This window comes from Pongo abelii, chromosome 5, assembly GCF_028885655.2.
Source record: "Pongo abelii isolate AG06213 chromosome 5, NHGRI_mPonAbe1-v2.0_pri, whole genome shotgun sequence".
NCBI classification, from domain to species: domain Eukaryota; kingdom Metazoa; phylum Chordata; class Mammalia; order Primates; family Hominidae; genus Pongo; species Pongo abelii.
This window is the reverse complement of record NC_071990.2, coordinates 152848094-152867839: the sequence shown is the minus strand read 5'-3', so window position 1 is coordinate 152867839 and position 19746 is coordinate 152848094. Positions and strand designations below refer to the sequence as shown.

The 19746-nt window shown below is 43.0% G+C and overlaps 1 long non-coding RNA gene and 1 pseudogene across 2 annotated transcripts in view; both read left to right on the top strand.

Annotated features, from left to right (window-relative positions):
- The first annotated feature begins 13097 nt into the window (after window positions 1–13097).
- Window positions 13098–19746, top strand: part of LOC103891023 (uncharacterized) — a 66943-nt gene continuing 60294 nt past the window's right edge. The window contains exons 1-2 of one of the 2 annotated variants that reach the window (XR_010140375.1): window positions 13098–13172; window positions 16705–16825. This is a non-coding gene — a long non-coding RNA (uncharacterized LOC103891023). The remainder of the gene's footprint in view (window positions 13173–16704; window positions 16826–19746) is intronic. The other variant, XR_008526531.1, reaches the window with a different exon arrangement.
- On the top strand, window positions 15590–16033 carry LOC100439350 (small ribosomal subunit protein eS12-like; annotated as a pseudogene).

Here is a 19746-nt window from a genome sequence, read left to right as displayed (position 1 = left end):
ACGCCTTGCAGCAGCATCTGCCCCCAGGCTGCCGGGACCAGAGGCGCTGCGACGCGCCAGCCCAGGTCCAGGCAGCAGCCCACCCGGCCCTCGGGCGCCTCCCGTTTCTAACAGGGGGATTAGAGCTGCGGGGACGACCCAGGGCCTCAGAAGGCAAGAGAGCAGGGGAGCAAAAAGCCTGCCGGGGACACTGGATTCTCTGGGGTTTATTAAATGATGGATCACCCAAGGCAGGAGCTTCTGCTGCAGCCGACTTTCAGCTCGCCCAGGAGCGAGTCCGAGTCCCCATTTGCTTTCCTGCAGATTGTGTTTAACTCCAAACATTTGTTCCAGCCTCCTCCCCATTAGCAGGAGAAAGGCAAGCGCTCCCTGGCTCCTCCTGAGTCCGACCATATTTGGGCACCTCACGTGGCAAGAGCAGGGAACCGAGAGGTTAACGCAGTCAGGCCACGGATGAGGTGGGCCACGCAGGCCCACGCTCTCCTATCCTCCGGAACAAGTGATGTCAGGCGATGCCATCAGCAGTGCTAGCTGCCCCCCTTCCCCCGGGGAACGGGGGAAATGAGGCTGTTACCGGAAATGTGCCCGTCCTTCTTTGAGGGCCTGTGCTGGAGGTTACCCATCCAGGCCACCTCTGCTCCGCGCGATGCTGAGACATGACAGCATGGATCTGCTCCTTTGCCATCAGCCTTTCTCAAAAGATGAAGACTTTAAATAATATCAGCACAAGTGGCTTGCATCCTTTCATTTCCGACCCTTGAATATAATATGTATTATATGAACATGGCAGCCAATCAATAAGTATTTGAACTAAATTAAATTTGTAGCTGGATTGCTTGGCGCAAAGCATTAAGGCTTTGGGGCTGAAAGACAAAATTTATTCCAGTTGTAACTAGCAACCGAGTGCCCCAGTTTTCACAAATACTTTGAATCTCCATTAAGAATGAAGAAACCAGCCTGGTTAACATAGCGAGACCTTGTCTCTACAAAAAATAAAAAAAAATTAGCCAGGCGCAGTGGTGCACCTGTAGTCCCAGCTACTCAGGAGGCTGGGGAGGCTGGGGTGGCTGGGGTGGAAGGATGACTTCAGCCCAGGAATTCGAGGCTGCAGTGAGCTATGATTGTGCCACTGCACTCCATCCTAGTCGACAGAGCAAGATTCTGTCAAAAAAAAAAAAAAAAAAAAGAAAGAAAGAAGGAAGAAACTTTCGGAATATTCACACTAAATTCCAGATAAATGTCTCATACTCAGATTTAGTACGATTTTGTAGAAAGTTGGTGTAAGCAGTAGTTCAGCACTAGGATGTTTCATGCCTAATGAATTGCATGAATTGAATGGTACCCTGGGAACCATAGGTTAGTTACTCACCATCAAATTTGTTTTCTGAATTAATTTTTTTTCTTTTTCTTTTTTGAGACAAGGTCTCTCTGTGTTGCCCGGGCTAGTGTTGAACTCCTGGGCTCAAGTGATCCTCCTGCCTTGGCCTCTCAAAGTGCTGGGATTATAGGTGTGAACCACCACACTGGGCCTGTTTTCTGAATTAATTATTTTTATTTAAAGGACTACACAAAGGCCAATTTCTCTGGAGTTTATCTCTTAAGAAACAGTATATTTGCAAAATGCTTAGTTTTAGGAATTTATACACATTTCCCCCATTTTGACTTAAATTTTGACTATTTAGGAAACATTAGAATTCTTATTCTGTACCAGGCACTGTTCAATGCACTTTACATAATAATCTTTACAACAACCCCATGGGATAGATAGTATTATTCTCATTTTACCATTGGCAGTTGGGGGAGGAGTAGGCCCAGATAAATTAAATTGTGTGCTTTAGGTTTCACAGCCGGGAGTTGGAAGAGCAGGAAGTCCAACTGGCACCTGCCTTCAGGGTCCACACTTCACCACCGCATGGCACTCCCCTTCCCTTTCAATCAACTGCGATCTCTCCTCTCAGGGGTGTTAGTGAAACGTGGCATTTGGACCTCACTTAGGATTTTAAGAGCAAAAAGCACTGTTAAAACCTACTTGAGGCCAGGTGCGGTGGCTTACACCTGTAATCCCAGCACTTTGGGAGGCCGAGGTGGGTGGATCACCTGAGGACAGGAGTTCAAGACCAGCCTGGGCAAGGTGGTGAAACCTCGTTTCTACTAAAAGTACAAAAATTAGCCAGGCATGGTGGCGCATGTCTGTAATCCCATCTACTCAGGAGGCCAAGACACGAGAATTGCTTGAACCCAGGAGGTGGAGGTTGCAGTGAGCTGAGATCGTGCCATTGCACTCCAGCCTGGGTGACAGAGTGAGACTCCGTCTCAAAAAAAAAAAAAAAAAGAAGAAGAAGAAGAAAAAAAACTATTTGAGAATGATTAACGTCAGCACATTTGAAAATGTATCAGTAAGTAGCACAAATACTATCAACATTTTCACATTCTGTGAGATTATATTTACTTGGTTCCTGGGAAATTCTTAGCAAAGCTTTTCACATCCACTAGCCTTTAAATTTTCAGAAAGGATTGCAAGGTCAAGCCAACAGTGTACAACCTACATGCTGAGGAAGATATCAGCATCTGCTTAGATTAGCAGTTGCTTGCTTTTTGTTTATTTTCCAGGCCATGTAAATGTTCATACTCTTATTTGTAAAAAGTAAAATCATAGGGCTGGGCGCGGTGGCTCACGCCTGTAATCCCAGCACTTTGGGAGGCCGAGGCGGGCGGATCCCAAGGTCAAGAGATTGAGACCATCCTGACCAACATGGTGAAACCCCGTCTCTACTAAAAATACAAAAATTAGCCAGGCATGGTGGCACGCACTTGTAGTCCCAGCTACTCAGGAGGCTGAGGCAGGAGAATCACTCGAATCCGGGAGGCGGAGGTTGCAGTGAGCCAAGATGGCGCCACTGCACCCCGGCCTAGTGACAGAGACTCCATCTCAAAAAAAAAAAAAAAAAGTAAAATCATATTTTAGGAGATGTGCACATTCTAGTACTCTCTACTCTGCCTGAAACAGCTCTGTGATAAGGGAGAATTAAGAATAACAAATTCACACAAGCACATACATAACTACCTTTGGTTTCTGAACTGACCAAAAATCCCTTCTATCTTACTTAGAGACTAGGGAGTTACTTTTTGTTTTTTTGGTTGTTTGTTTACAAAAGTGATTATGGTCAGGCCTAGTGGCTCACACCTGTAATCCCAGCACTTTGGGAGGTTGAAGTGGAAGGATTGCTTTTGACACCAGGGGTTCAAGACCAGCCTGGGCAACACAGTGAGACTCCCATCTCTACAAAAAATTTAAAAAATTTAGCCAGGAGTGGTGGTGCATGCCTGTAGTCCTAGCTACTTGGGGGGCTGAGGCGGGAGGATAATTTGAGCCCAGGAGTTCCAGACTGCAGCCTGGATGACATAGTGAGACCTGGTCTAAAAAAAAAAAAAAGAAAAGAAAGAAAAGAAAAGTGGTTATGTTATTAATTATCTCTAGCAATGAAATAGCCCAACCTTTTGGGTATGCCACTTAGTGCTTCAGAATGTTACAAAGTTCATTACTTTCTTTTCTTTCTGTCTTTCTTTCTTTTTCTTTTCTTTTCTTTCTTTCCTTCTTCTCTCTTATTTCTTTCTTTTTCTTTCTTTCCTTCTTCTCTTTCTTTCTTTCAATAAATTTTTATCAAGTGCCTATTATGTGCCAAGCACAAAGTTACCACTCTACTTTCCAAGGTTCTAAATCAAGTCATTGAGGTTTTCTTTTCTAGGGCTTCCAAGATGCCTTCAGAATTGCTTGGATTGGCATCAGGGTGGAGGGGAGGCAGGTGTTCTCTATTTTTCACTTCTCAGTCCAAGGCTGTTGGTTCAATGTCTCACCAGCAGCTCAATTTTTCTCCAAATAGCAGGATGCAGGTGTCCCCACACATCCTCTCCCGTGGGGCAGTCGTTGGTAGAGCTGTTTCCCTGAGAGGGTTAATTCTCTCATAAAAACAGTTTGAGATTTCTCAAAAACAAATACACGTTGCCTGTGTAGCAGGCTGAACCTGTACTTGGCACACATACTTCTCCAGAAAGACGGGTCACATGAGGTTTAACAATAAAATGTAGAGTCATAGTTGGGCACCTTGTGCATGCACCAAAACATTTTCAAATATAACATTAAAGGAATTCACAAATGTCAAACATTTTACAACTGAGTTCAGACACCCCCTTCAAAGTGCAATAATAATTATAATTATTAAAACAGTTTAAAATCTACCGTTAACTCTACGCTAAAGATTCATTCTCTAGTTACAAAGTCTTCGCTGAGACTGGCAACTCTTCACCTTCACCTTTGAAACTGCTTCTCTCTTAATTATGACTTCTTTGTTTTCCCTGGATAAAAAGCTTACTTCTTTCTGAACCAATGGTTCCCACAGAGATGTCCAGTCATCTAAGAACCTAATTCCCACTCTATCTTGTGCTTGTGTGAATTTGTTATTCTTAATACTCCCTTATCACAGAGCTGTTTCAGGCAGAATAGACAGTACTAGAATGTGCGCATCTCTTAAAATATGATTTTACTTTTTACAAATAAGAATATTAACATTTACATGGCCTGGAAAATAAATAACCAAGAAAAACGTTATTACCCTCTTGAGAATTCTATGGAAGAAACTGTGAGTAAATTATTTGAATTTTACTTTCTATGCGAGGATTTGAGATGGATTATTTTAGAGCATTAATTATAATTTGCCAATTATAAACTAGAAGAATTAACAGTTTTATTCAATTCATGAGTACTTAATAATCTAAAATTCATATGGAAGCTACAGAAAATGTTCAATTTACAGATGAAGTTTAAAGCTCAGCCACTTGTAGACATACATCACGTATATATATATAGGCAAATGCTATCCTTGTAACTCTTAAGGAATTTATTGCTTTGGAGTTAAGTATAAAGCCAGCTATTTGGATCTCAGTTTCATTTACCAAGGTTTAAGATTGGCGCCTGACTCAAATTCAGGATTACTCTAAAGTAACAAAGGAGGGACTGGAACCAAGATAGAGTAAATGATGTGTCCAATATGGAGAAAGAATTTCTCAGGATGCACTGTTAGAAGATACCAGAAGGTATGTGGAAGGTATCTACATTCCAGGGTAGACCAAGTGGCTGTAATCCTCACAATTTCAAATCCCTTCTACAAAGGACCCTATAAGTATCCAACATTAAAATATATATTTTTTCATATGTTAATTAAATAAACTTTCACTGAGTTGAGTGCCAGGCAAAATGCAGAGGACTTTTCAAAGTTGGAAACTTTGCTTCAATAAGTCAACATTGCTTACTCAAAACAAAGCTATTATACAATATATTATACGATGTGAACTGTAGATTTTATGTTCCTCTACCAACTTAAATCCCTTTGTGGCCTGGTGCGGTGGCTCATGTCTATAATCCCAGCACTTTGGGAGGCGGAGGCGGGTGGATCACCTGAGGTCAGGAGTTTGAGACCAGCCTGGCCAACATGGTGAAACCCCGTCTCTACTTTAAAAAGATACAAAAATTAGCCGAGCGTGGTGGCATGTGCCTGTAATCCCAGCTACGTGGGAGGCTGAGGCAGGAGAATTGCTTGAACCTGGGAGATGGAGGTTGCAGTGAGCCAAGATCGCACCACTGCACTCCAGCCTGGGCAACAGAGTAAAACTCTGTCTCAAAAAGAAAAAAAAGAAGAAAAAAGAAAAAAAAAGATTAGGTTGTGAATTGATAAACATCTCAACTAGCAACACACAAAGGAAAGGTGGATAACCTGATCTAATGTTTATTTTGTATTCCTTTAAGTTAGCTTGCTAAATGCTTTTAAAATCATAACAATAGCAATAAACCTATATAAACATGCCCAAATGATTTTTGACAAAGGCTCAAAAGTATTCACAGGGAGATGTCACTAGTAAATAAATAAATAAGTAAATGTATTTTTTAAAAAGACAAAGGTGCAAAAGTAATTCAATGGTGGATGACAGCCTTTCAACAAATGGTGCCGAAGCAATTGGACATTCATGGGCAAAAAGTTAACCTTGACTTATGTCACACATCTGATAAAATAATTAACTACAAATGGATCACAGACTTACACGTAAAACATAAAACTGTAAAACTTTTAGAAAAGACAGGAGAAGGCCAGGCGCAGTGGCTCACGCCTGTAATCCCAGCACTTTGGGAGGCTGAGGTGGGCGGATCACAAGGTCAGGAGATCGAGACCATCCTAGCTAACACGGTGAAACCCCATCTCTACTAAAAATACAAAAAATTAGCCGGGCGTGGTGGCGGGCGCCTGTAGTCCCAGCTACTAGGGAGGCTGAGGCAGGAGAATGGCGTGAACCCAGGAGGCGGAGCTTGCAGTGAGCCAAGATCACGCCACTGCATTCCAGCCTGGGCGACAGAGTCAGACTCCGTCTCAAAACAAAAAAAAAAGAAAAGACAGGAGAAAATCTTAGGAAGCTAAGGCTAAGCAGGATAGTTCTTAGACTTGATACAAAAAGCATGATCCATAAGAGGAAAAACTCTAAATTGGACTTCACCAAAATTTAAAACTTTTGTCCTATATAAGACCCAGTTGAGAAGATGAAAAGAAAAGCTACACATTGGGAGAAAATGTTTGCAAACCACATATCCCACAAGGGACTAGTATCTAAATATAGAAAGAATCCTTAAAACTCAGCAGTAAAAAAACAAGCAAACAAACAAAAAATCAATGAGAACACAGGTAAAAGACTTGAAGCAACATTTTATCAAAGAGGATCTACAGGTGGCAAATAAATTTTGTGCAATTTGGGAAAAGCAAATTAAAACCACAGTGAGATATCACTACACAATGATCAGGGTGGCTAAAATGAAAAAAATAGTGACAACGCCAAATGCTGATGAGGCTGCAGAGAAACTGGATCACTCATAGATTGCTAGTGGGAATGTAATATGGCATAGTCACTCTGGAAGACAGTTTGGCGGCTTTTTTTTTTTTTTTTTTTTTAACTGAGTCTCACTCTATCGTCCAGGCTGGAGTGTGGTGTGCGATCTCGGCTCACTGCAACCGCCACCTCCCGAGTTCAAGCGATTCTTGTGCCTCAGCCACCCAAGCAGCTGGGATTACAGGCGCAAATCACGCCCAGCTAATTTTTGTATTTTTAGTAGAGACAGGGTTTCACCATGTTGGCCAAGCTGGTCTCGAACACCTAACCTCAAGTGATCTGCCTGCCTCAGCCTCCCAAAGTGCTGGGATTACAGGTGTGAGCCACCGTGGCTAGCCGGCAGCTTCTTAAAAAACTAAGAAGCCAAAAACCAAGAAAGACAAGAAACATACAACTACCATACCATATGAACTTACAGTTACACTCCTGGAGCTTCACCTAACAACTTGAACATGCATGTTTATACCAGCTTTACTTGAAATATCTTCAAAATGGAAAACCTAGATGCCCTTCAACATGTTGGTTAAACAAACTGATCTGCCCATACCATGAAATACTAGTCAACAATAAAAAGAAACAAACTATTAATACATGCAACAACCTGCATGAATCTCCAGAGAATTCTGCTGAAAGAAACCTGCCAATCCACAAAGGTTACATACAAATGATCCCATTTATATGACAGACTTGAAATGGCAAAATTACAGAAATGAAGAGGTCAGTGGTAGCTAAGGGTTAAAGAAGGGTAGAGGGTGGAGAGAACTGGGTGTTGCTGTAAGAATGCAACAAGAGGGATTTTTATGGGATGGGAATGTTCTGTTCCTTGACTGTATCAGTGTCAATATCTTGGTTGTGATATTGCACTCTATTTTTGCAAGATGTTACTATTGGGGAAAACTGGGTGAAGGGTATATGGGATCTCTCTGTATTATTTCTCACAACTGCATGGTAATCCACAATTAACTCAAAATGAAAATTTTAATTTCTGAAAAAGAATGATAAAATATGTATTTTCAGATGGGCTAAAATAAAGGTCCAAGGTACCTGCTTATTTTCAACTTACAGCCTCCTTCACTTTCCAGTATATTTGAAATACCCTTTTAATATTAAAATAAGCCAAGATAGAGATGAACACCTTATTAATAGGTTGGTATTTTGTTTTGCTTGTAAGCTTGTTAACTCTGAAACAATCAGACTTGATAAAATACAGAAACAATACATTTCCTGACTCTGCAGTGCTTTGTACAGAGCTCCTTTCACTCCTTGACTTCATCTTGCCAATGAAGAAGTAGTGGACGCAACTATCATCTTCCTGGCTGATATCATTTCCAAATGCTCCTGCAAGAGTCTCTCACCTCTCTGTTTCTCTCCTTACCAATGTGTAGCATGGCTCTAGTTTGTAAAATGCATGTTGGAATCTAATGGATCATGAAGATGTGTTCAGAGTCAGATAAAGAAAGAAAGGTCCAGGCGCAGTGGCTCATGCCTGTAATCCCAGCACTTTGGGAGGCTGAGGCGGGTGGATCACCAGAGGTCAGGAATTCGAGAACAGCCTGACCAACATAGTGAAACCCCATTTCTACTAAAAATACAAAAATTAGCCAAGTGTGGTGGCGCACACCTGTAGTCCCAGCTACTTGGGAGACTGGGCCAGGAGAATCACTTGAAGCCAGGAGGTGGAGGTTGCAGTGAGCTGAGATCGCACCGTGCCACTGCACTCCAGCCTGGGCAACGAGTGAGACTCTATCTCAAAAAAACACACACACACAAAAACACACACACACACACACACAAAAAAAAAAGAAAGAAAAGAAAAAAAGGGATGACTTTGGGGTTTTAAATGTTCATTTTCTAGACTAAATTTAATTTGAACAAAATTGAACATGGTTCCTACTTTCTGAATTTAGAAAATTCATATAATTCTTGTGGCCTATATTTAATAACAACTATTATATATTCACCTGCCTGTAAACATTTGCAACACTCAAGGTAATGCAGCAAGACACTCTCCAAGATTAACACATAAGTAAACTTTTTTCTTTTTAGAGGTGGGGTCTCACTATGTTGCCCAGGCTGGTCTTGAACTCCTGGGCTCAAGCAATCCTCCTGCCTCAGCCTCCTAATATAACCATTCTCTAATTATATTTTTAAAAAGCTTCAATAATGATTAAAGCTCTCAGCACATAGTGTTCACCAACATTAGAAGTTTTTTTTTTCTTTTTCTTTTTTAGAGGCAAGGTCTCAGTGGGTCTCACCCAGGCTGGAGTGCAGTAGTGGGATCACATCTCATTGCAGCCTTGACTTCCTAGGCTCAAGTGATTCTCCCACCTCAGCCTCCTGAGTAGATGAGACTACAGGTGTGCACCATCACACCCAGCTAATTTTTTTCATTTTTGTAGAGACAGGGTCTCCCTATGTTGCCCAGGCTAGTCTCAAACTCCTGGCCTCAAGCAATCCTCCCACCTCAGCCTCTCAAAGCACAGGGATTAGAGGCATAAGCCACCATACCCTGCCAGAAGCTGATTTTTCTTTTTTTTTTGAGATGGTGCCTGGCTCTGTCACCCAGGCTAGAGTGCAGTGGTGTGATCTCGGCTCACTGCAACCTCTGCCTCCCAGGTTCAGGCAATTCTCTTGCCTCAGCCACCTGAGCAGCTGGAATTACAGGTGCATGCCACCAAGCCCCAGCTAATTTTTGTATTTTTAGTAGCGACGGGGTTTTACCATGTTGGCCTGGCTGGTCTCAAACTGCTGACCTCTATGAGATCCTTTGAGATCTGTGAGATGGGCTTGGTTTGAAAAAACTAGCAATTAAGTTGAAGAATAATTTCTCCCCATTCTAACGCTGTTTTTCTCAGTACAAGTTACAAGAGCAACTTCTTTTACTTCTTTATTTTATTTTAGATACAGAATCTCGGTCTGTCACCCAGGCTTAGAGTGCAGTGGCACATTTATGGCTCACTGCAGCCTCAACCTCCTGGACTCAACTGACCCTCCTGCCTCAGCCTCCGCAGTAGCTGGGACTACAGGCCTGCACCACCATACCACGCCTGCCTCGGCCTCCCAAAGTGCCGAGATAACAGGTGTGAGCCACTGCACCCGGCCCAGAAGCTGATTGTTGAGCAGAATGAGACTTGGGTGCTGACGGTGGAGCTAGTCCTAGCCCAAAATACGTCTACATGGGAGGAGTTTCTATCTCCAACACTTCGTTGTATTCAAGTAAAATGGTTTCTAGACACTTTGGAGATATGCAGAGAATTCCATCTCGGCCCCTCTCCCGTGTAATGGTATGCCTAAATTTGGTGTCAGGGAGAAGAGGTAAGAGGATATAAAATGTTTCTCTATACCTCTCCTCCAGACTTTCAGAGATTTAAGAGCTTTAAGTATCTCATTCTCCAGTCTAGGGAGGAAGACACCATGGACTTTCTCCACTCATGATAAGAACCGGCTGAAAGAGCTGATTCGCCATTTGTTCCTGGCTTCATGGTTTCTTTGAGATCTATGAGATGGGCTTGGTTTGAAAAAACTAGCAATTAAGTTGAAGAATAATTTCCCCCCATTCTAACACTGTTTTTCTCAGTATAAGTTGCAAGAGCAACTTCTTTTATTTCTTTAGTTTAGAGACAGAGTCTTGCTCTGTCACCCAAGCCAGAGTGCAGTGGCATGTTTATGGCTCACTGCAGCCTCAACATCCTGGAATCAATTGATCCTCCTGCCTCAGCCTCCCCAGTAGCTGGGACTACAAGCAAGTGCCACCATACCATGCCCAGCTAATTTTTTTTTTTTTTTTTTTGAGATGGAGTCTTGCTTTGTCGCCCAGGCTGGAGTGCAGTGGCGCGATCTCAGCTCACTGCAAGCTCTGCCTCCCGGGTTCACGCTGTTCTCCTGCCTCAGCCTCCCGAGTAGCTGGGACTACAGGCGCCTGCCACCACGCCCGGCTAATTTTTTGTATTTTTAGTAGAGACGGGGTTTCTCCGTGTTAGCCAGGATGGTCTCAATCTCCTGACCTCGTGATCTGCATGCCCAACTAATTTTTTGTAGACACGGAGTTTCGCCATGTTGCCCAAGCTGGTCTCGAACTCGTGGGCTCAAGGGATCTGCCCGCCTTGGCCTCACAAAGTGCTGGGATTATAGGCCTGAGCCACGGAGCTCAGCCTAGAGCAACTTTCTTTAAATATATTGTCATCCAAAACCTTAAAACCATGTAGATAATTAAGTGGGAGTCTCTTCCCTCCCACCCAAGCCATAGTTGGGATTCCGGAAATTGTTTAGAGCAGGTAAAAATGTTTGGGCTTGGCTCTCATTTGAGTTCTTTCTTAAAGCTGCAAACGTTTCAGTCACTGCCCATATATTACTTATTTGTCATATATTCATCATGGGAGCTGCTGATCTGATTTGAAGTCCCTTATCTGCCCCACCCTTTCCCGACACCCACTCCTGCTCCCTTCCCATGCATTCTCCGCCATTCCTCTGCAGCCCCGGGAATCTCGGGAATCTCGGGATAGTGGAGGCAGTTTGCTGCTAGGAAACTTGCCCCAGGGCTTCCTTGGTCTTCCTGGAGCCTCTAGCAGCCTAAGTTATGTGTCCTGGAACCTCTAGACCCTTGGAGAAACTGGCACAATTATTCATCCCTTTGTGGGGTGGGGGTGGGAGGGGCCTGCCTGGGACAGGTCCCAAGAACAATGAAGTTACTCTCTTGATAAATTGGACGTATTTTAAACAAGTGCATTGTCTTTTTTGTTTTGTTTGTTTTGGTGGGGCAAGGGGTTGACTACAAAATAGGAAAACTAATCAATGTGATTTAAGCCAGATAGGGTGGTGCACGCCTGTAGTAGTACTAGCTACTCGAGGGCTGAGGCAGGAAGATTGCTTGAGCCCTGGAATTCAAGACCAGCCTGAGCAGCATTGTTACAGAGAGGGGTCCCGATCCAGACCCCAAGAGAGGATTCTTGGACCTTGCACAAGAAAGAATTTGGGGCGAGTTCATATCGGAAAGTGAAAGCAAGTTTATTAGGAAAGTAAAGGAATAAAAGAATGGCTACTCCACAGACAGAGCAGCAGCACGGGCTCCTCGTTGGCTATGTTATTTGTTGATTATCTGCTTAACAAGGAGTGGATTATTCATGCGTTTTTCTGGGAAAGGTTTGGGCAGTTCCAGGAACTGAGGGTTCTTCCCCTTTTAGACCATATAGGGTAACTTCCTGACATTGCCATGGCATTTGTAAGCTGCCATGGTGCTGGTGGGAGTGTCTATTAGCATGCTAATGCATTATAATTAACATATAATGAGCAGTGAGGACAATCAGAGGTCACTTTCATCGCCATCTTGGTTTTGGTGGGTTTTGACCAGCTTCTTTACCACAACCTGTTTTGTTAGCAAGGTCTTTGTGACTTGTACCTTGTGCCAACCTCCTATCTCATCCTGTGACTTAGAATGCCTGACCTCCTGGGAATGCAGTCCAGTAGAGCTCAGCCTTATTTTACCCAGCTCCTATTCAAATTGGAGTTGCTCTGGTTCAAACACCTCTGACAGCACGGTGAAACCCCATCTCTACAAAAAAAAAAAAAAAAAAAAAAAATTAGCCGGAAGTAGTGGTCCCTACCTGTAGTTCCAGCTACTGGGGAGGCTGATGCGAGAGGATCCCTTGAGCCTGAGAGGTTGAGGCTGCCGTGAGCCATGATAGCACCACTGCACTCCAGCCTGGTTAACAGGAGACTCTGTCTAAAAAAAAACACAGCAAAAACAAACAAACAAAAACAATAACAACAACTATGAAAAACCAACATTAAACAATGTGATCTATCTCACTGGTCATCGTGGAATCAAAAGCTTCCACCAATTCAAAGTGCGAGTTTTGTCTGTGAATCAATAGCTGATGAACAAGAGATGAGATCAATTAACATGACAGACTTAGCCACTTGGAGAACTTATTTTCTAGAGGACAAATTGATGAAAACAACAGGAATTACAACCCATTAATCTGTCCTTAGGACCTAGAAAATTAGGAAAACTATTTATCTTGAAAATAATCATTGGATATGATCATTAAAGCCCCCTTAATTCAGATTCTCTCTTCTGGTTGCACTCTAAGCCTATCATGATTTCCCATGAACGCAAGAATTCTGAGACTGAGATTTTCCAGAATTTTCCATGAGCAACAATTCTAAGTAATGACAAAGGTGCTGCACACAGGGCCATGCCCAACCAGCAGGCTCTCAGAGGACTCTTGAGGTGGAAATGAAAACAGGTAACTTCCATTTATATGTGTTTCATCTCATTCTATTTTAATTACTAGAGTACAGTCTGCACCAGGTAAGATGGTTAGGTCAATGAAGGGCCACATATATAATGGTGGTCCCATAAGATGATAACAGAGCTGAGAAATTCCTATTGCCTGGTGACGTAGGAGCCATTGTCACACATTACACATGTGTCTCTGGTGATGCTGGTGTAAACACATCTACTGTGCTGCCGGTCATGTAAAAGTCTAGTACAGGCCAGGCGCAGTGGCTCACGCCTGTAATCCTAGCACTTTGGGAGGCTGAGGATCTCAGGAGTTCGAGACCAGCCTGGGCAACATGGCAAAACCCCGTCTCTACCAAAAAAATATATATACTTTCTTTTTTGAAGCAGAGGCTCGCTCTGCAATGGCACGATCTTGGCTCACTGCAACCTCTGCTTCCTGGGTTCAAGTGATTCTTGTGCCTCAGCCTCCCAAGTAGCTGGAATTACAGGCGACTGCCACCACACCTGGCCACTTTTTGTATTTTTAGTAGAGACGGGGTATCACCATTTTGGCCAGGCTGGTCTTGAACTCCTGACCTCAGGTGATCCACTCGCCTTGGCTGGGATTACAGGCGTGAGCCACTGTACCTGGCCCCAGTATATTTATATATACTTTTTTATAGCATGTTCTTCCTATTAATCCACAACTTTGAGCATTACTGCTATGAAGTAAAATGCTATGTATCATATTTTACTAGGGTTGGACTGTGTGCCCAACCCTGGTATTACTTTTGAGGTTAAAGACTTGGGCTACCACCTTGGATCCTCCCTCTCATCTCTCAGTCTGAGGAAAGCAGGCTGCCATCTTGTAAGCCACCCAGTGCAGAGGCCTGTGTGGTAAGGGGCTGAAGCCTCCTGCCCTAGCGAGTTGAGAACCAACACCTATGAACAACTATGACAGTGAATTTGGAAGTAAAGTCCAGTGTCAGATGATCCTTGAGATGAGAGCCCCTGGCCGACAGCTTAAATGCAATCTCATGAGAGTCCCTGAGTCAGGACCAACCAGCTAAGCCATTTCTGGGTTCCTGATCCTCAGAAAATGTGAAATAATAAATATTTGGGGGTTTTGGTGTTTAAAAAAATGCTATGTGTTTGTGTTTAAAGGACGAATAAATTACATGTAAATTTGCAAGTCTAAGGATTTTCAGATGTTTTATAAAGAAGACTCTGGTAGATTCTTCTTGACTTTAGCAAATACAAATTCTCAGTGGTTACTGTTCCTATCTGAGCTGAGGCCTTGGTGTTTCTCATGTCCGAGTTTGGCTGAAGCCCTACTCTGCGAGGCTGCTGCACCGCTTGGTTTCCGAATAGGATCAGCATCAAGCTCTGGGGCAGGTGTATGAGTGGGAAATGAGTTCATTTAACAGCAGGCAGAGTCACAGAACAACTTCACAACGAACACGGTGCTGCAAGGAGAACCTGTACTGTGACCAAAGAGGCAGAATCAGCTATGATCATCTCATCTGCAAATAAAAAAAACCAAGAGGTGTTCAACCAAAAACAACTGAAATTGAACTGTAGGTGCAATGGCCTTTTTTTCATGCTTGGGGCTGAGAGGATCCAGAATTTTAGACAATGACACTAAAACACTACCTACATTCAGACCTAATAGTTCTGAATGAAAATTTCAAGTTATTTTTTGGAGTGGCAAATTATATGTACATTTAAATGTCCAAGTTCAATATAGGACAGTCTTTGGCTGGGCACGGTGGTTCACGCCTATAATCCCAGCACTGTGGGAGGCTGAGGTGGGTGGATTACCTGAGCTCAGGAGTTCGAGACCAGCCTGGCCAACATGGTGAAACCTCATCTCTACTAAAAATACAAAAATTAGCCAAGCATGGTGGCGGGCCCCTGTAATCCCAGCTAGTTGGGAGGCTGAGGCAGGAGAATCGCTTGAACCTGGGAGGCGGAGTTGGAGTGAATCGAGACCACACCACTGCACTCCAATCTAGGCGACAAGAGCAAAACTCTGTCTCAAAATTAAAAAAAAAAAAAAAGAATAGTCCTCGGATCTGAAAGATGCTTCCCTAGAGGCCCAAGAGGCTTTTGCATCAGAAACAGAGAAAGGTAAATAGCCCATTGTGGAAAGAATGACTTTGCAAGGGAGGCCGAAGAGAAGTTTCCAGTTAATTCCACTTAGATGGAATGTCAAAGCAGTAACTAAAGTCAGTGCAGTAACTAAAGTCATATTTGTCAAAGCAGTAACTAAAGTCAATGCAGTAACTAAAGTCAATATTGTAAAAGTCAATATTTGTAAAAGACACAATAGGTTGGCTTGACAATGGTAAGAGTAGTTCTGTCAGATCTAGGCAGAAATTTTTAACATGCTAAGAATTTGAGGCCTTTTCCTGCCACTGCCGAGTTGTGCGGAGGCGGAGGCTTGAGTGCCTTCAAGATTTGGCTTCACCTGTAACCCACCGCCATGGCCGAGGAAGGCATTGCTGCTGGAGGTGTAATGGACGTTAATACTGCTTTACAAGAGGTGCTGAAGACCGCCCTCATCCACGATGGCCTAACACGTGGAATTCGTGAAGCTGCTGAAGCCTTAGACAAGTGCCAAGCCCATCTTTGTGTGCTTGCACCCAACTGTGATGAGCCTATGTATGTCAAGTTGTGGAGGCCCTTTGCCATGAACACCAAATCAGCCTAATTAAGGTTGATGACAACAAGAAACTAGGGGAATGGGTAGGCCTCTGTAAAATTGACAGAGAAGGGAAACCCTGTAAAGTGGTTGGTTGCAGTTGTGTAGTAGTTAAGGACTATGGCAAGGAGTCTCAGGCCAAGGATGTCATCCAAGAGTACTTCAAATGCAAGAAATGAAGAAATAAATCTTTGGCTCACACACACATACACAAGAAGAATTTGAGGGGCCACACATTTTTAGAACTTCTGAGGCCCCATCATTTCACTGAAGTAAATGCTTTGGCCAGGCACAGTGGCTCACGCCCGTAATCCCAGCACTTTGGGAGGCCAAGGTGGGTGGACCACCTGAGGTCAGGAGTTTGAGATCAGCCTGGTCAACATGGTGAAACCCTGTTCTCTACTAAAAATACAAAAATTAGCCAGACGTGGTGGCGCACACCTGTAGTCTCAGCTACTCTGGAGGCTGAGGCAGGATAATTGCTTGAACCCAGGAGGCAGAGGCTGTAGTGAGCAGAGACTGTGCCACTGCACTCTAGCCTGGGTGACAGGAAGACTCTGTCTAGGAAAGAAAGAAAGAAAGGAAGAAAGAAGGAAGGAAGGAAGGAAATGCTTAAAAACACTTCCACTTTTAAATGCAAGATTTTAATCATATTCAGCTCCAATTTAGTGAAGACACAATGTCTGTAGAATATGACCTCTGCTGACACTTTGATCTTTAATAATAGGTGGTCTCCTTTTTTCCCTCATATCGTAATTAAATAGTAGATCTCTCATATGAAACCATTGTTTAGTTTGTAATGTTGGGCCTTGTATTTTTGTCCACCATTTCATTTTTGTGCCCTCTACAGTAGATAGCTGTGATGAAGAGGTCATGTTGTCCTCTGTGCACTGCATGCCCATCACGCGGATTTCTCAACCACTCCGAGAGGTTTGTGCCTCTGTCTGTGTGTCCAGGTAGCATCTCTGCAGGTAGGAACTGTTAACACACTGGAAAAGAGTCACTTTGGGTTTTCCAACTTTTTAGCCCCAAATAGAGCATTTCCTGTCTTTCTGCTCCACTGGGATCTCATTAATTCTCCAACTCAACCATACAGGTAACTCTTGGATCTTTCTTGGAGCATCCTGGTGGATGGAGGTAACAGAAGCTGCTATTTGAATACTAGGCTAATGCCAGTACATGGGTTCCATGGATAGTTTCACCCACCCCCATCTTTAATCACTTCCTCTATTGACTTTATCTTTTATAGAAATGTTGAAATCTATTTTAGGTTTAAAAATAAACAGACAGAGGCATCCAAATTGGAAAGGAGGTGTTCACAGATCATCTGGGCTTACATGCAGCAAGCCCTAATGATTACACACATACAAACACACATACACAGTTAGAATGAATGTGTTTAGCAAAGTTGTGGGATGTAAAGTCATACAAAAATTAATTGCATTTTTATATGCTAACGATGAACAATCTGAATAGGAAATTAACAGAAAAATTATTATGAAAAAGAATGAAATATTTCAGAATTTACTTAACCAATGAGGCAAAAAACTTGTGCATTGAAAACATTGCTGAAATAAATGAAAGAAGACACAAATAAATGAAAAGACTTCTCATGTTCATGGATTGAAAGACATAATATTGTTAAAATATCAATACTACACAAATAGGCTGGGCGTGGTGGCTCACACCTATAATCTCAGCACTTTGGGAGGCTGAGGTAGATGGATCACCTGAGGTCAGGAGTTTGAGACCAGCCTGGCTAACATGGTGAAACCCTGTCTCTACTAAAAATACAAAAATTAGCTGGATGTGGTGGCAGGCACCTGTAATCCCAGCTACTCGGGAGGCTGAGGCAGGAGATCACTTGAACCCAGGAGGCAGAGGTTGCAGTGAGCCGACATTGTGCTATTGCACTCCAGCCTGGGCAACAAGAGCAAGACTCCATCTCAAAAACAAAACAAAACAAAACAAAAACCCACACACACAAATAGATCAACAGATTCAGTGCAATCCCTATCAAAATTCCAATGGCAGAAAAGTCTATCCCCAAATTTATATAAACTCTCAAGGGACCCTGAATAGCTAAAATAATCTTGAAAAAGAACAAAGTTGGAGGTTACACTTCTTGATTTCAAAACTTATTATAAAACTACAGTAATCAAAAGAATATGGTATGCATAAAGACAGGCATATAAACCAGTGGAATATAATAGAGAACTCAGAAATAGACCCATGCATGTATGGCCAAATGATTTGTTTAAATTCTTATTATTTTTTTGAGATGGGGTCTTGCTGGCCTTGAATTTCTGGCCTCAAGCAATTCTCCTACCCCCACCTCCTGATAGTGAGGACTACATATGTCTGCCACTTCACCCAGCTAAATGGCTTTTGACAAAGATGCCAAGACCGTTCAATGAAGAAAGAACAGCCTTTCAAAAAATTGTGTTGGAAAAACTGTATTTCCATGTGCAAACAAATGAAATTGTTACTTTATACCACACATGAAAAGCAACTTAAAATGGATCAAAGAACTAAATGTAAAACTTAGAACTATTAAACTCTTAGACGAAAACAGGGGAAAAGCTGACATTGGACTTGGCAAGTGTTTCCCAGACATGATACCAAAAGCATAGGTAACAATGGCAAAAATGCGTAAATCAGACAGCATCAAAACTATAAACTGGCTGGGCATGGTGGCTCACACCTGTAACCTCAGCACTTTGGGAGGCAGAGGTCAGTGGATCACCTGAGGTCAGGAGTTCGAGACCAGCCTAGGCAACATGGCGAAACCCCATGTCTACTAAAAGTACAAAAATTAGCCGGGTGTGGTGGCACATGCCTGTAGTCCCAGCTACACAGGAGGCTGAAGCAGGAGAATTGCTTGAACCCGGGAGGTAGAGGTTGCAGTGAGCCGAGACTGCACCACTGCACTCCATCCTGGGCAACAGGGCGAGACTTTGTCTCAAAAAAAAAAAAAAAAAACTATAAATTTCTTTGCATTAAAGAACACAATCAAAAGACTGAAAAAGTAACCTATAGAGTGGCAGAAAATATGTACAAATCATATACCCGAAAAGGAGTTACTATCCAGAATACAGAAAGAACTCCCACAACTCAACAACAAAAAAGTCAAATGACCCGATGTAAAAGGGCAAAGGACTTGAATAGACATTTCTTCAGTAAATATAAATGATATTCAAATGACTCACCTCACAACCACTAGGATGGATACTTTCTTTCTTTCTTTTTTTTTTTTTTTGAGACGGAGTCTCACTCTGTCTGTCACCCAGGCTGGAGTGTAGTGGCGCGATCTCGGCTCACTGCAAGCTCTGCCTCCTGGGTTCATGCCATTCTCCTGCCTCAGCCTCTCGAGTAGCTGGGACTACAGGCGCCCGCCACCACGCCCGGCTAATTTTTTGTATTTTGTTTAGTAGAGATGGGGTTTCACCGTGTTAGCCAGGATGGTCTCGATCTCCTGACCTCGTGATCTGCCTGTCTCGGCCTCCCAAAGTGCTGGGATTACAGGCGTGAGCCACCGCGCCCAGGCTGGCTACTTTCAAAACAACAGAAAATAAAAAATGTTGGTGAGGATGTGGAGAAATTTGAACTCTAGTGCACTGTTGGTGGGACTGTGCAAAGTAATTGTGGGTTTGGCCCATGAATTTTAAATCATTATAACTAGGCCCCAGACACATCTTTATTAATCAAAATAGGAACCACTACAATCAACACATTTTTGCCAACAAGAAATAAGTTTGTTTATTCCTGTAGCATAAAAATCTGTGCTTTGGGATTCAATGAACTCTTGGAAAGCATTTTCTGCACCCCGCTGGTTGTGGAAGCATTTTCCTTGCAAAAAGTTGTCGAGATGCCTGGTAGCGGTCAAGTGAGT